The following is a 15412-nucleotide window of genomic DNA, read 5'->3' on the forward strand; positions in this document are numbered from 1 at the left end:
TTTTGACTCCCCAAGAGGTATATGGAAGTAATATTAAAATGCGTGCGTGCCCTTCCCTTTTTCTCCTCCATCTTGTTTTTCCTCCTTTCTCCTTTTCCCATCCCTTCTCCCACCCCCCCCCCCCATTCTCCCTTCCCTCCCTTTCTTCCTTTATGCACTGAGATTGTATACACATATGTCTCTTTTTTATTTTTTTTATTTATTTTTTCTAAAACAAACGTGCATAAATGAATGATCCCTGAAGAAGCATAGTAAGACTCGGTAATGGTTGTATACATAACCAGCCCAATAATGTGCTTGAAATGGCCCTCAAAGACCATCCCTGATCCTTGAAAAAAATAGAGGGCCATGCATCTTAGAATGTATCCACAATGAATCCAAAATATATAAAGACATCTATCAAATATAATATATGATGGTCACTTGCGCCCACATGTTTTGAATTTACTTAGCTACATAAAGCAGGGGTGCCCAACCAGTGGCCGGGGGTCCACATGTGGCCCGCAGAGCCCTCTAATGTGGTCCTTGGCCTCCTGCTCTAAGATGGCATGTTGACAAGCCCAGATCACGAGTTACTGACCCGCCATCCCAGAGCAGCAGTTTCGTGAATGAAGCCACTGGTAGTGCAAGCAAGTGGCTGTGGAGCAGAGCCAGATAACCAATGCTTTCTGTATAGTGCCCGCTCCTGTCACAGGCGGAGTGATACCAAATGCACTCAGCAACAGCCAGCAATACCAGAATGGAAGATGGTTATTAAAGGTAAGTTTACTACTAAATTTACAGTATGTATGGATATATCTGTTTTGCAGTGGTTACTGGGCTGCTTTCAAACTGCTCTGCAGGTGCAGTGCAACTGCAGGGTTACCTGCATTGAGACATAGACTTCTGTTATTACCTACGGGTTTGTTGCGCCTTCAGAAAGTGCACCAAACTTGCAGGATATAGAAGTTTACGGAAAAGTGCAGCTAACCTGCAGAAAATCCACAGGTTCACTGCGCTGCACCTGTGGTTTGGGCAAATCGCAGTGCAATAGTGTGAAAGCAGCCTTTGGCCCCTTTCACATGATTGGTCCGACCCAATCGGACTTACTATTCACCTCTATGGAGCAGCAGATGTAAATGGACTTGTGTCTGTTTACACTCGCCTACTTAAAAAAAAAATAGATAGATAGAAAATAGATCTGCCCCTTCCATTTGGGCGAATCGGATTGGATCAGAGAGTAGAGTGAGCTGTGTTAGTGGACACGGACTTGTCATCCTCCTGCTCCACTCATTGTGGCCTGCGACCATTTACCAATTCACTTAAGTGGCCCTCGCTCTTCAAAAGGTTGGGCACCTCTGACATAAAGGATACCATGCACCTTTCTTTATCATACATCATGGGACACAGCACCTTAAGTAATTACTTAATGGGTTATGGGCCACCTGCAGGAGTTGACACTGGTATACCCAATACAGGAAGTTGACTCCCCTATATAACCCTTCCTGCCTTCCAGGAGTACATCAGTTGTTTTGCCAATGTCTAAGGTGTTGGTCGTGAGTGAAGATTTGCTCTGAGGAGCTCCAGGAGGGATCCATGCTGGATTTAAAAAACCTCCACAACCGCATCCATCCACACCACTGCGGCCACAGGATGGTACCCGATTCTTGCATAGAAGAACGAGGTTCTGCCTGTAACGCTTTTCTTTGAGGGCTGGACCCTAGGAACTAGGACTCTTTTTGGTCTTGCTACATTATCTAAAGTTGTCCTGAGGGGTGCTATACAGGTCCAAAGGAGTGGAACTCCTATTAAAAGGAACCCGGTCTTTGAAGGTTTAACTATGCTGCCTGCCATGATGGGTGAAGTTTGGATATGTCTATTTTCAGCAGTATCCTGCAGCGAGGAAAAGGTAAGAGAAAAGCTTAGGAATTGCAGTGTGTGTCCTAGCAGCTGGAGGGGGTTCTTTAGTGCTCTCCCCCCAAGGGGCAAACTGAGTGGCTGGTACAGGTACTGTGAAGGTACAATAAACATCCTGTAAGCAGTGGCCAGTGTGACATTTCTCATAAAACAGCACACTTATAATGGCCTCAGACTGCTAAGACCACAACGAAACGTCATCGCAGTGCGCCCCTCAACATAACAACGAACGGACGAACGGACCTCCCTGACGCTGTTACACCAAGCCGTGCGACGCTGGGAACCACCGGCGCCACCGGACGAGAGATACAGCCGAACGAGTTACCGCTTCTCCTCGAGAGCCCTGCGATGCCCTCTAGATACATGATGTGCCTGAAACTTTCTGGTAGAGTGTGAGTGCATAACTTCACAAATTAAATGTCTATTGATTCAACAATACTGCACTTAGATTGGCGCTGTTTTTTCTTCTGTTTATATGTCTTTTACAAGGTACCTTCTACCCTTGAACATGCTGCCTACCTGCCTGTGCTAAAGAAATCATCCCCTTTCTATGACTATTTTCCACAACCAGTAACTGTGGACTATAATTTGTGATCCTGCCAGCTATCCATTACTTCTGCTGCATTTACTGACATACACAGCAAGGATTGCAAAACTCTGTGATAAGCAGACTTGACATCCCTAAATCCGCCACACCAATTTATCAACTTCAGCGTTTTTTTTTCCCCCAAACCTTTTTCCCCTCCCCCATAAAAAAACCCCTCTTTTTTCCTTCCTCACTCCCCCCATCCAGGACATATATAATCCAGCAGCGCAACGCACAAAAAAACAATTTTTTCTTACTAAGAACCCACTCATCTCCGCCGCCTGCCTTCTCCCGCACCCCCGCCAACCCCCCCCCCATTGAGGGGTGCAGGGCCACTTTCTTAAAAAGAAAACATTTACTTGCTTTTATACAGAACATTTTTCTCATAGAACGCCGCATGGTGGCTGCAGCATTCTCTCCTCCCTGGTCTGTGTCTCAGACCTGTAGCGTGCCGCACACGTGCATGAGCTGTGCTTTTACTATAAAAGAGGAGGAGGGCGTGTCGAGAAGGGGGCGTGGCTAAAGCAGACTGTGTGCTTCACAGGATGTTGAGTCTGCACATGACGCCATCCACTCAGGCGATCGGGTTTACACCCAAGAAGGGGGGATGATAAAAGCTGACGATCTTATTACGTATGTGTCTACAGAGCCGCTAAAGGAGAGCTGCCACAGGAGTGCTGGAGCATGTGAGAGGTGTACACAGGCATTTTCAGTATAGGAAAAGATAGTATTGTTTAGCATTAGTTTAATCTGTGCTACCATTGTTTTTTTCTTACTATTGCAGTAAATAGTAGTAAATAGAGTTTTTCCTTCAGATTTACCAAAACCATATAATATGAGGTCAAACCTTAGGAGTTTCAATGTGTATGCAATCAGGCAGGCCCTTGCACTACATTGTTTTGGTAAATCTGAAGGAAAAACTCAGCCGGAAATCTCATAGTGTTTATGGTGATTTAGAGTGCCTCTGCTTTTGTGCTTTGTACTATGTCTTCCAAGGTTACTACTAAGGTAACAAAAGTTCCACCCCCAGGCACTGGGAACTCCAGTCATGCCTCTACACTGTCATCCTCTCCATAGATAATTGACATGGCAAGCCAGGGTGAGTCTTGTGGTACAACTGCTTTTCCTGTCGCATCATGGCAGCATACACTCTGGGTTGTGACTCCGCCCCCACAACCTGATAGGACCACATAGCTATAAGATGAAGATACGCCCCCCCGCCCCGGTATTCTCTTATTTTTCCTCACCTGTTGGGACCGCACAGACCATCACCCTCTTACCGCTTCGCCCCAGCCAGGTTCTAGCCTCTCCTGGGTGGAAGTCCTTACCGGTACAGCCTCTAAAGGAAGCTAAATGGAAGGAACCCCACTCTGGTGATCTCAGGGGTATGAATACTTTTTCTCTGCAGAGCATTGCCTCTATAGCCGTTGAAAGTAAGCCTTAAACAGGCTGAAGGCATATAATAAAAAGATTGGTCTTTAAGCCTTAAACAGGCTTAGTACCTGCGGTGGTCTCCGGTTTCCTGTTCCTCCCTCGTGTCACTCTGTCTGTAACCTGACAGCATACTCTCTGCCTTCAGTATCTCTTGTCAGCTTAGGTTGTCTGGTGCCTTTACCCCAGTGTTGCCTTTCTGCCATATTTTACTTCCCTTTCCTTAGCTCTGTAGTCCCACAGCAACATCACCACTCTTCCTGGTCACTCTGCCGCTTTGCACATGCTCACTGTGCACTTTGGGCAGCCTGTGTATGTCTATCTATGTCTTTTCCCTTTTCCAAGATGGTGCCGACGGCCGCATGGCACTACTGAGCATGTGCGGGCGGGACATGCTCCAATTTTAAAAGGGGAAGATGCCTTTTTTAACGCAGATGCCTTTTTTTTGCCTGTTTTTTGTGCTCAGCTGAATTTCATGACTGCTGCATTTCTGTTTTTTCTACCCCAGTGTTGCCTCTCTGTTTGGTAAGTATCTCCCCTGTATTTTTCTTCTCTCTATTCCCCTCTTGTTTCTGTTATGGCTTTATCTTCCTTACCCTTTTTGCGTTAGCTGTGTCTTCAGGCTTCCTCTGTTTCCCTATCCATGGAGACCACTGCTCCAGCAGATCACCACCAGCCTAATAGGTAAGAGGGGAGGAGTTTGGTAAGTAGAGAAGATCGAAAAAGAGAGCAGGACGCACTAGCGCTACCTAAATGGTTAGCCCCATCAGGTCCGCAAGATCATTTCGCAGAGATTCCTCGCATAGAAGAAGCCGCTCTGGCCATAGGCGGAGCCATTCGGGTGGAGGAAGTCGCTCAGGTAAAGGGAGTTGGAGAAGGAGTCGCTCCAGGTCTTGTTCAAGGCGCAGCCATTCCCGCCGAAGAAGATCCCCTGACCGGAGGCGCCATTCACCAGCACGTTACTCCCATCCTTATGAAAATACCTGCTGGGTATGCGGGGCCATAGCCCTTCCAGATATGTTGGCATGCCGCCGGTGCTTTGAAGAAGCCACCAGAGAGAAAGGGCAAGAACACAGAGAGCTCACAGAGTCTTCTGCCCCACGTGTCGCTCCCGACACGGATTTATCTCCACGGGGTGCTTCGCTGGCTCCCCCAAGTACTTCCAGAGAGCATGATTCTCCTTCAGATGAGGAAGAACTAGAGGTTTCAGCGGGCTTTGACTTCTCCCTAATAGAGCCTTTTGTGAGGTCAGTGAAGGGGGCCATTAGCTGGGAGGAACCCCAGGAGGCCCAACCCAAAAGGAGAAAATATTTCCCGAACCTGATGAGAGACCCCGAAGCCTTCCCCTTCATTGATGAGTTGGAGGAACTTATCAGAGACGAGTGGCAGAGACCTGAGAAGAAAGCAAGTCTTAACAATCGGCTTGCCAAACGATATCCTCTAAAGGAGGCTAAAATTAAATCTCTCATGTCCCTGCCAGTGGTGGATGCATCCCTCATGCGCGTGGCCAGACACGTTACGCTCCCTATCGAGGACGCTGTGTCATTCAAGGATGTCCTGGATAGGAAGATCGATACTGATCTCAAAAGAGCTTACTTAGCAGCAGGAGGTGTATGCAGGCCAGCAGTGGTTCTTGCAGCTGTGGGTAAGGCTATTGCCAGTTGGTCAGCAAGCACAGAAAAGCTTGTATCCAAGGCGCTGATCAGGACCAGATAGTTAGGGCCCTGCAAGAACTAAGCCTTGCAGGGGATTTTGTGGCAGAGGCATCTGTGGATGCTATTAAGTCTGCATCCAGGGCTATATTGTCCTCGGTAATGGCCAGACGGGCTCTCTGGCTCAAACCCTGGGCGGCAGATCCTGCTTCCAAGTCCAATTGGTGCCGCATCCCGTATGATGGTGAGAACCTTTTCGGCGCAAAATTGGACTCTGCTATTTCTAAGGTCACTGGCGGAAAATCAGGGCTTATCCCCTCGGATAGAAAGCCAAAGCTTCAGAGGCCTCCTCCGTTTAAGCGTAACCTCCCGGACAGGTACAGGGATGCCAAGTCCTACAGGCCTGGTAGGGAGTACAGAAGGAACTGGAAGGCCCCTCAAACGTCCTTCCTGACGTCCCAGAAGCCCAGGACCCAGGCATCTACTGACCAGAAGTCCTTTTGAAGGTGCGTCCGCCCAGCCAGCAGTGGTGGGGGCCAGACTCTCAAAGTTCACGCTGGTCTGGGGGGAAACAATAAGCGTTAACCACCGTTCACGTCGGGCACAGATGGTCATTCAGGTGACTTCCCCCGGGGGACCATTTTTGCCCAACAAACCTCCAGTCATCCCAGCAAAAGAAGTTAGCCTTGACCCGATACGTTCAGGATCTGCTCCAAAAGGAAGCAATTACCGAGGTGCCCCTATCCCAAAGAGGTCGGGGGTTCTATTCCCCTCTATTTCTAGTAAAAAAGAAATCAGGGGACCTACGTCCGGTCCTGGATCTAAACGTAAACCGCTCTATCCAGGTAGAAGCATTCAAAATGGAGATCCAGGCCATAAATTTGGGGGACTGGATGCTCTCCATAGATCTACAGGGCGCCTACCTCCATATCCCTATCCATTCAGAACTCCAAAAGTTCCTCAGTTTTTCGCTAAACCACAGACACTTTCAGTTCTGAAGTATTCCGTTTGGAATTTCTGCGGCTCCCAGGACCTTTACAAAGGTCCTTCTTCCCGTTATCGCGCATCTGAGGGAGAGGGGGCTGCGAGTCCACCATTATCTGGACGATATTCTCCTCCTCTCAGACAGCCGGGAGTCGCTGTTACAGCATCAAAAGATCCTCGTCTCCACTCTGCAGAATCTGGGATGGCTCATAAACTGGGGAAAAAGCCAGACTCGGCCCACCCAGAGAATGATCTTCTTAGGAGCCCAGTTGAATACAGTGCAGCTGCCTCCGGAGAAGTCTTCCCTGTTGGTCCGGAAGGTGAAGAAGGCCATTCTAGCAAGATCCCTGTCGGCCAGAGTATGCCTCAGCCTTCTAAGCTCCCTATCAGCGACAATTCCTATGGTCCCTTGGGCTCAGTGGCACACCAGACCTCTGCAGAACTCCTTCCTACATCAGTGGGATGGTTCATCCATGACCCAGACGATCCGGATCTCGGAGACAGTCAGGCGCTCATTGCGTTGTGGTCCCCACAACTTAAACAATTGCAAACACATAGTCATCCCTCCTCAGGAGGTAGTGACCACGGATGCCAGTCTAGAAGGTTTGGGAGCCCACTACCAGTCCCATGCAGCGCAGGGCCGTTGGCCTTTCGAAGTACGGGACTCGGTATCGAACGTGCTGGAGATGAGGGCAGCCCTCCAGGCTCTCCTGGCCTTCAGCTCCCTTTTAAGGGGGAAGCAGGTCCTCTTAACGATGGACAACAAGGTTGCTGTCGCCTACATAAACAGACAGGGGGGGGACCAGGAGTCCCTCCATGATGCGGGAAGTTCTCCCTGTGATTGAATGGGCACAGTTGAACCTGTCAGACTTGAGGGCGACTTACATCCAGGGGTTCGAGAACATCTTAGCCGACACGCTCAGCAGGGAGCTCGCCTTCAACAACGAGTGGTCCCTGAGCCCTCAGGCCTTCTCCCTCATCTGCCAGACCTGGGGTCAACCAGACATAAACCTTGCTGCGACAACGGCAAACTCCAAATGCCGAAGGTTCCTGTCGAGGTTTCCCTTTCACTTAACGGAGGGGACAGATTGCCTCCAGCATCCCTGGAACTTCCATCTCAGGTATATCTGCCCTCTGACTCCCCTGATGCGAGATTTCTCTTAAGGCTCAAGAGATCAACGGCATTGGTGATAGCGGTGATTCCTTTTTGGCCCAGGAGGCCATGGTTCACCACCCTCCTACAACTGAGCACGGCAGACCCTCTTGCTCTTCCCTGTCAGCCGACTTGCTCTCCCAGGGCCAGCTACTACATCCAGATTCGGGGAAGCTGCACTTGATGGCTTGGGGGCTGAGAGGGCTAGGTATCTATGTCAGGGCTGCTCCCAGAAGGTAGCTGATACCCTGCTCCAGGCCAGAAAACCTACCACCAACTGCACCTACTGCGGGGTCTGGAAGAAGTTTGTTGCCTTCTCTCAGGACCTTGGCCGGGATCTGTCCTCCCTTTCGGCTCCTCTGATCCTAGAGTTCCTGCAATCAGGCTTAGACAAAGGTCTTAGCTCTAGTACTCTGAAAGTGCAGGTGTCAGCTCTATCTGCCCTGACAGGGGTTAAATGGGCTCACGATCCCCTTGTTATGCAATTTCAGAAGGCCTGTCTTAAACTAAGACCACCTAGGAAGCCTTCCTTTCCAACATGGGACCCATCAGTCATCTTAGAGGTACTATCCAAAGAACCCTGTTTTCCGCTGGAAAACATCTCCCTCTGGCACCTGACACTAAAAGTCACCTTTCCTGGTCGCAATCACATCAGCGAAGAGAGTTTCAGAGATGCAAGCATTACTGATTAAGGAGCCGTATCTGATCATTAATCCAGACAGGGTAGTTCTAAGACCCTTGGGTCACTTTATCCCAAAGGTGGCATCCTCTTTTCACTTCAACCAGGAAATCAACTTGCCAGCTCTTAACACAGACCAGGGTGACCCTCATCCTCTGGATGTAAGGGGCAAAATCATAAAATATCTTTCCCTGTCCAAATCCTTTAAAAGATCGGAGAACCTCTTCATCATTCCCTATGGCCTTAGGAGAGGTCAAGCAGCGTCGGCCCGAACCATTGCCTCCTGGTTGGTGAAGGCCTACTTGCTGAGTGAGTCGCAAATTCCTGAAGACCTTAGGGCTCATTCCACCAGAGCAGTGGCCACCTCCTGGGCGGCGTATTGTGGGGTCTCGGTGGAGACCATCTGCAGAGCGGCCACTTGGTCCTCCAGGAACACCTTTATCTCTCACTACAAGGTGGACTCAGCTCAGCTATCAACAGTAGAATTGGGAAAGTCCATTATTCAAGCCAACTCTTCTATTCCTTGCTAATAAACGTTTACCTTTGCATCTCCCACCCAGTCTGCGAGTTAATCCCCAGAGTGTATGCTGCCATGATGCGACAGGAAAATGGAAAATTGTATACTTACCTTTCCGTAATTTTCCTTTCCTGTCGCATCTTCATGGCAGCATACAATATCCCACCCACAAAGGTGATTCATATATACAGAGAATACCGGGGCGGGGGGCGTATCTTCATCTTATAGCTATGTGGTCCTATCAGGTTGTGGGGGCGGAGTCACAACCCAGAGTGTATGCTGCCATGAAGATTCGACAGGAAGGAAAAATTACGGAAAGGTAAGTATACAATTTTCCATTTTCTCACTTCAGCTCCTGTATACGTGAAGATGCATTTTCCTCTGCCTTACAAGGCTTAGAAGGAAGATTAGTGGCTTTAATTGCATCCTCCATTCAGGGGGATAGGAAGCATGCTAGATCCCTCTCTCCCACTTCAAAAACTTTACCAAGGGAACAGTGCGGACAGGGTGAGGTATTACCCACAAACGATTGCGAGAAAGAGCAAACCGATCATTCCTCTGCAGAGGAAACAGTTGATGATTCAGTTTCACAATCAGAGGTACAAATCCTTATGGAGATGATTCACTCCACTTTCATGCTACCCCTAACAGAATCAGCTGAAAGCTTGGTTTTTTTCCTTGGGTTTTTTGAAATCTTCACAAACTTTGCATGCATTTCCTGTCCGGGCATTACTAGAGAGGCTTATTTATGCCGAATGGGATCATCCGGATAAGCATTTTCTCCCTCCCAAAGATTCTCAGTTCTCTATCCCATGGAGAAAAAAATCACCAAAAGATGGAAAGTTCCAACAGTTGATGCTGCGATTTCCAGTATGAATAAGCCCTTGTACACACGGTCGGACATTCTGACAACCAAATCCGACGGATTTTGTCCGAAACTGTTGCATACACACGGTCGGACAAAGTTGTCGGAAAATCCGATTGTACATAACATGATGACGTTATTTCGTTACGACGGGACTACGTTCAGGCTAGTAGCCACTAGCTTTGGTCTAGGAGTTTGATCTGAGCATGCGTGGCACTTTGTCCGTCGGAGTAGGCTACACATGATCGGAGTATGTCCGATCGGAGCATTTTGTCTGACAATTTTACGGACAAGTTGGAAAACTTGGTCCGTCGGATACTCCGACAGAAACAGTCCGATGGAGACTACACACAGTCGGATTATCTGACAAACCGGTCCGATAGGACACATTCCGTCGGAATCTCCGACCGTGTGTACAAGGGCTAAGAGTTTGACTTGGGGGAGGAGCATGGTGCGGGCGTCACGCAGGTATGTCTAGGAAGCCCCTCCCTGGGATGTAGTGGCGTGGAACGAGATCATCCCCCGTCCCCTTACCTTCTCCTCACCCGTGCGGCAGGCGGCTCTGTGAGCGGACACCGCAGACACTCCTCGGCGCTCCTGCAATCAAAGAGAGCAACAGTCTGGAACGGGGCACACAGTGGAGACTGTAAGTCCGGTGGCGAGTACAGCGAGATGGGGTGGTGAGTGCCGGTGTAGGCTCCCCCTGTCCCCTCAGAGTTTGGAAGATAAACGAGTGATTAGACGGAGTGAAGGAGTGGAGTGGAGGAGTGTGACTGCAGGAGACAGAAGCCTGTTTATCAGTGTTTCAATGTGTATGCATTTGCAGTGTCTGTGGGACGCCGCCGACCCCCCCCTTGAGCGACCCAGTGAGTATGGCTGGCTGTTTTTCTTTCCTTAAAAGAACTGTGCTGTGGGTCGCTACCCCCCCCCCCCCCCCTCTCCTCGAGTTACCCCGTGAGTAAGTCTGGCCGTTTTTTTTTTTGTTTTTTTTTTTTAAGAGCATACGCCCCATATGATTCTGGATCAGCGGAGACCTCCTATCCTGCGCTTCTACGACCAGATAAGTGTGATTTCTTATTACCTAAATATGTTATATATGAAGTGTCAATCACCCCACAGTCTGGATATGTACATCGGAGCAAGCTTTTCATAATGCAAGGTGAATCTTGTTTTTTTTAAGTGGTTTACAGGGTAAACAAAAATTATACACGCATGAGCATTTGGATGAGTACCTGGGCTAGTTGCATGAGAACTGCACGAGTACCTGGGTTATGCGTATATAATACTCACTACCTTAGGGAAGACTGCAAATAATAAGAAACGTTGGTGTGTTTCCTTTAAGTCTTCAATGCCTTCAATGTTTTCAATGTATTATGAATTCCCAAATATGTTTGCACGCATTACCCAGTAGCACCTTGTGGCAGTAGAAAATTGGCCGCCTATTGGCCTACTAGCCCTAAACAGGACATTCCTAGGGATTTACACCCCTAGGGGTTACCTAGGGAATCTATACGTTGATATTAACCCCCTCTGTGTCCTTCGTGCTCTTCGGGATCTTTATGTCCTTTTTATATCATCTTTATATAGAGAAGAGAGACCCTGGGTGATGGAACCCCTCTAAATCATTCTTTTGAGGTCTAGTAAAGAGAGGGAGGGGGGCACCCAAATCATGAGAGGGAAGTCGGCAAAGGGTGCAGGGGCAAACCCCCCCTAAGTGACATTGAGCCCGGGTACAATAAAGAAATATATGACATCTGAACTCTCTAAAGAAAGCCCAAGTAAGCATACGGGGGCAAAAAGTAAAACTTCTGTTGGGGAAAGAAGATCTTTAGTGAGTATACATACCCCCTCACAAAATCCAGAAGTAGAAGTGGCGGAGGGAGGCCCGGTATCAAGACTACACATACTCCTTCCAACTAAAGATGAGATGGCAGAGATGTTTGCCAGGTTGGAGGGGTCCACACAGGGGAAGTTGGCGACTATGCACGAGGACATGCACCATATGTTAAAAAGAGTGGAGGAGGTAGAATCTAAAATGGAATCTCAGACAACTGCTATAGCAGAATTGAAAGATCAAGTGGAAGAGATGCAGAAGGAACAGAAATTTTTATGGTATAAATTAGAGGACCAAGAAAATCGCAGTAGGAGGAATAACTTAAGGATAAGAGGTCTCCCGGAAACTGCAGGAGAAGATTTGAAACAAAAAATGGCCAAAATATTTGGCTTGCTGTTGGGATCAGTGGGCTCATTAGAAATTCAATATGAGAGGATCCATAGGATTAACAAACCGGTATAGATGACACAAGAAACTCCTAGAAACGTGATTGTTAGATTTCACAACTATAGGGACAAAGATTGGATCTGGTCTACTCTAAAAGTGACACCTGCAAGATATGAGGAATCCTCTCTACAGATTTTTCCGGACTTAGCATCAACCACACTCAGGAGGAAAAGGATGCTGAAACCCCACTTAAGGATACTAAGAGAAAACAATATACAGTACTATTATTATTATTATTCAGGATTTATATAGCGCCAACAGTTTGCGCAGCGCTTTAGTACTATTGGGGTTTCCCAGCTTGCCTTATCGGCAAGAAAGAGGGTCGTACGGCAATACTGAGATTCCCTGAGGATATGGAGTCCTTTTGCCATAAACTAGATATTGCGTTAGTAGAGATCCCTGGGTGGTGGGAAGCTAGAGAGAATCCCTCAAGAAGGGAGGTCCGTCAACAATGGCACTTAGTAGATAGAAGTAAGAAATCCCCCCAAGAAGTAATATCGAACCGAGTTTAAGTTGAGGGGAGTGCTTGGTCTGAAGTCTGGGGAAGAAGAAGGTGGGGTCAGAGAGGGTGGAGGGGAATGAGGGTTTGGGATGGGAGGGGGAAGCCGCTGGGGGGGGTTGGGATAGGGCTGGGGTAGCGGTGGCCTGCGGGGGGCACCATAACTAGAGTTCAACCTCGGGAGAGGGATCCGCTACAGTCCTCTGGGCTATTGAACTCGGAGGCTTTGTTAAGGCATTTTCCCCCTTTTTGGCGTGGGGGGTTAGGGAGGGCGTGGGAAGGGGGTGGGGGGTACGGGATGGTCTCTCCTCTATGCAGGAAATGGGATGATCCAGGTGTGAATGGGGTGAAGGTCATGCCTTTGTTTTCATGATGACATTAAAGGTAGTATTATATAATATCAGAGGGTTAAATACTCAAATAAAAAGAACTAATATTTTAAGAGAAATTAAACATCTAAACGCTGATATAGTGCTTCTCCAAGAAACGCACATCGCGCAGGCCTCTAGTCTGAAGATTTGTTCGGGTGAGTACCCGACTTGGTACTACGGGGACTCCCCAACCAATTTGGCTAGGGGAGTCACCATAGGTTTTGCAAAGGGGATTAGGTTTAAACTTGAAGAAATCAGGGCTGACTCAGAGGGACGATTCTTATTTTTAAATGGTAAAATAGACAAAATACACTACTCAATAGCTAATGTTTATAGCCCCAATAAGAACTCGATTAGGTTTCTGAGGGGGGTGGTGGACAAGTTTATGAACTTTAAAAAAAGGTAGGGTGATGATAGCAGGAGATTTAAATTTTTGTATGGACCCTACACTAGACAGTACATCCCGGGCACCGCGGATGGAGAAGGACCAGCGGAAATTATTAAAAAAGAAACTAGACAAGTATCAGCTGATGGATGTATGGAGAATACAACACGCTAAATCGCGGGATTATGCCTTCCACTCCGCAGTGCACGGGACGTTCTCGCGGATTGATTTTTTTTCACTTGAACATAGGTTGTTGAGTGAAGTGAAGAGCTCAAAGATTGAGATTGGGGTCTTCTCAGATCATTTCACGGTATCAATAACTTTTACGATAGAAGGAGGACATAAAATGGGGACTAGATGGAGATTGAATGAAGTTCTACTGCAAGATGCAGAGGTAGTAGAAAAAATAAAATCGGAACTAGAATGGTATTTTGCAACAAACAGTAGTAATTCGATATCTGAAGCCACTGTATGGGAGGCCCATAAGGCATACATTAGGGGGATCTTGATATCAATTGAAAGGGCAAAGAAGAAGGCTAATGTACAGACTAGAGACGGGTAATATAAAGAAATTCGTGCACTGGAGCAGAAGTGCAAAACCGGTAAAGGACCAGAAGTAGAGCAGGAATTAACCACCAAGAAAGAGAGCTTAAAAGAAGTATTGGAGCATGAAAATAGAGTAATATACCATCGGTTGAATAAAGAGAGATGTCTGTGGGGGGATATGTCAAGCAAATACCTCGCCAAAATGTTAAATAGGAAGAATAATATCAATTTTATAGAAAACATCCAAAATAGGATAGGGAGAAAGGTATTTTCTACCCCTGAGATTGCCCAGACATTCCAGGAGTACTATGGGAATCTTTACTCACTGAATAAAAACAACCCGTTAGATACAGTTGGAAATAGATCTTAGAAGATAAGGGCCCTTCCTGGCAGAATGTGGTATGAGGGAAATCCACCCAGATAAAGCCGGTGCAATGGAGGAGCCGATAACAGAGTTAGAATTACTTAGAATGCTTAAAGAATCCGCATCTGGGAAAAGTCCTGGCCCAGACGGCTTTACGATAGCGTATTATCAAAAATGTTGTAATATTTTGGTACCTAAAATAGCATCCTATATGAATGGGATAGGGGAGGCTTGGGAGTTTAGACGGGAAGTGCTGGAGGCAGAGATTACAATCATCCCTAAGGAGGGTAAAGACCCCACACTCTGCTCCAGTTATCGACCTATCTCATTGTTGAACGTCGATGTGAAACTATACGCAAAAACTTTGGCGGAGCGGATGAAACCAATACTAACTGATTTGGTCCATAAAGACCAAGTGGGATTTGTCCCAGGGAGGGAGAGTAGGGATAACGGTATTAGAACTCTTCTGGTTATGCATAAAATGATAGAGAGTGGATGCCCTGGGCTACTACTGTCTATTGATGCCCAGAAAGCATTTGATAGAGTAGACTGGGGATTCATGTTAAAATCCCTCGAGGCTTATGGGGTAGGCCCTAAGATGCTGAGCCGAATAAAGGCCCTTTACAATCACCCCTTGGCTAGGGTGAAGGTAAATGGGTCATTGTCTGCACCCTTTGAGGTGTTCAAGGGGACGCGGCAGGGCTGTCCCCTTTCCCCGTTATTTGTTTTAACAATGGAACCACTGCTGACAAGGATAAGAATGAATCCTGAAATTTAAGGAGTTCAGATGAAGTATGAAGCCCATAAAATAGCTGCGTTTGCGGATGATGTTTTGTTTTATGTTACTAACCCGGGGACAACCCTGCCGTGTCTATTGAACACCTTGAAATTGTATGGAAATAGTATTCAATTTTAAGATGAACCCTGTAAAATCTGAAATTTTAAATATAAATGTGGCCCCACAGGAAGCGCAAAGGCTAAAAAAAAAATTCCCTTCATATGGAGGGAAAATTTAATTAAATATCTCGGGGTGAAAATAACGGCTATACAAGACAAACTATATCAACAAAACTTCATCCCGTTAATGAATGACATCAAAACTCAGCTAAATAGTATGGCCACGAGACAGAAATCTTGGATTAATAGGACAAACTGTTTAAAGATGATAATACTCCCCAAAATATTATATAAACTACAAATGTT

At 47.2% G+C, this 15412-nt stretch overlaps 1 protein-coding gene across 2 annotated transcripts in view; it reads left to right on the plus strand.

Moving 5' to 3' along the window:
- The window catches only part of PM20D1 (peptidase M20 domain containing 1), a 585406-nt gene that overhangs the window by 252993 nt on the left and 317001 nt on the right, over positions 1-15412 (plus strand). The window lies entirely within an intron of this gene.

The sequence above is a fragment of the Lithobates pipiens genome, unplaced genomic scaffold (genome assembly GCF_037356315.1).
Source record: "Lithobates pipiens isolate NorthernLeopardFrog02 unplaced genomic scaffold, aLitPip1_a1.2 Scaffold_16, whole genome shotgun sequence".
NCBI classification, from domain to species: domain Eukaryota; kingdom Metazoa; phylum Chordata; class Amphibia; order Anura; family Ranidae; genus Lithobates; species Lithobates pipiens.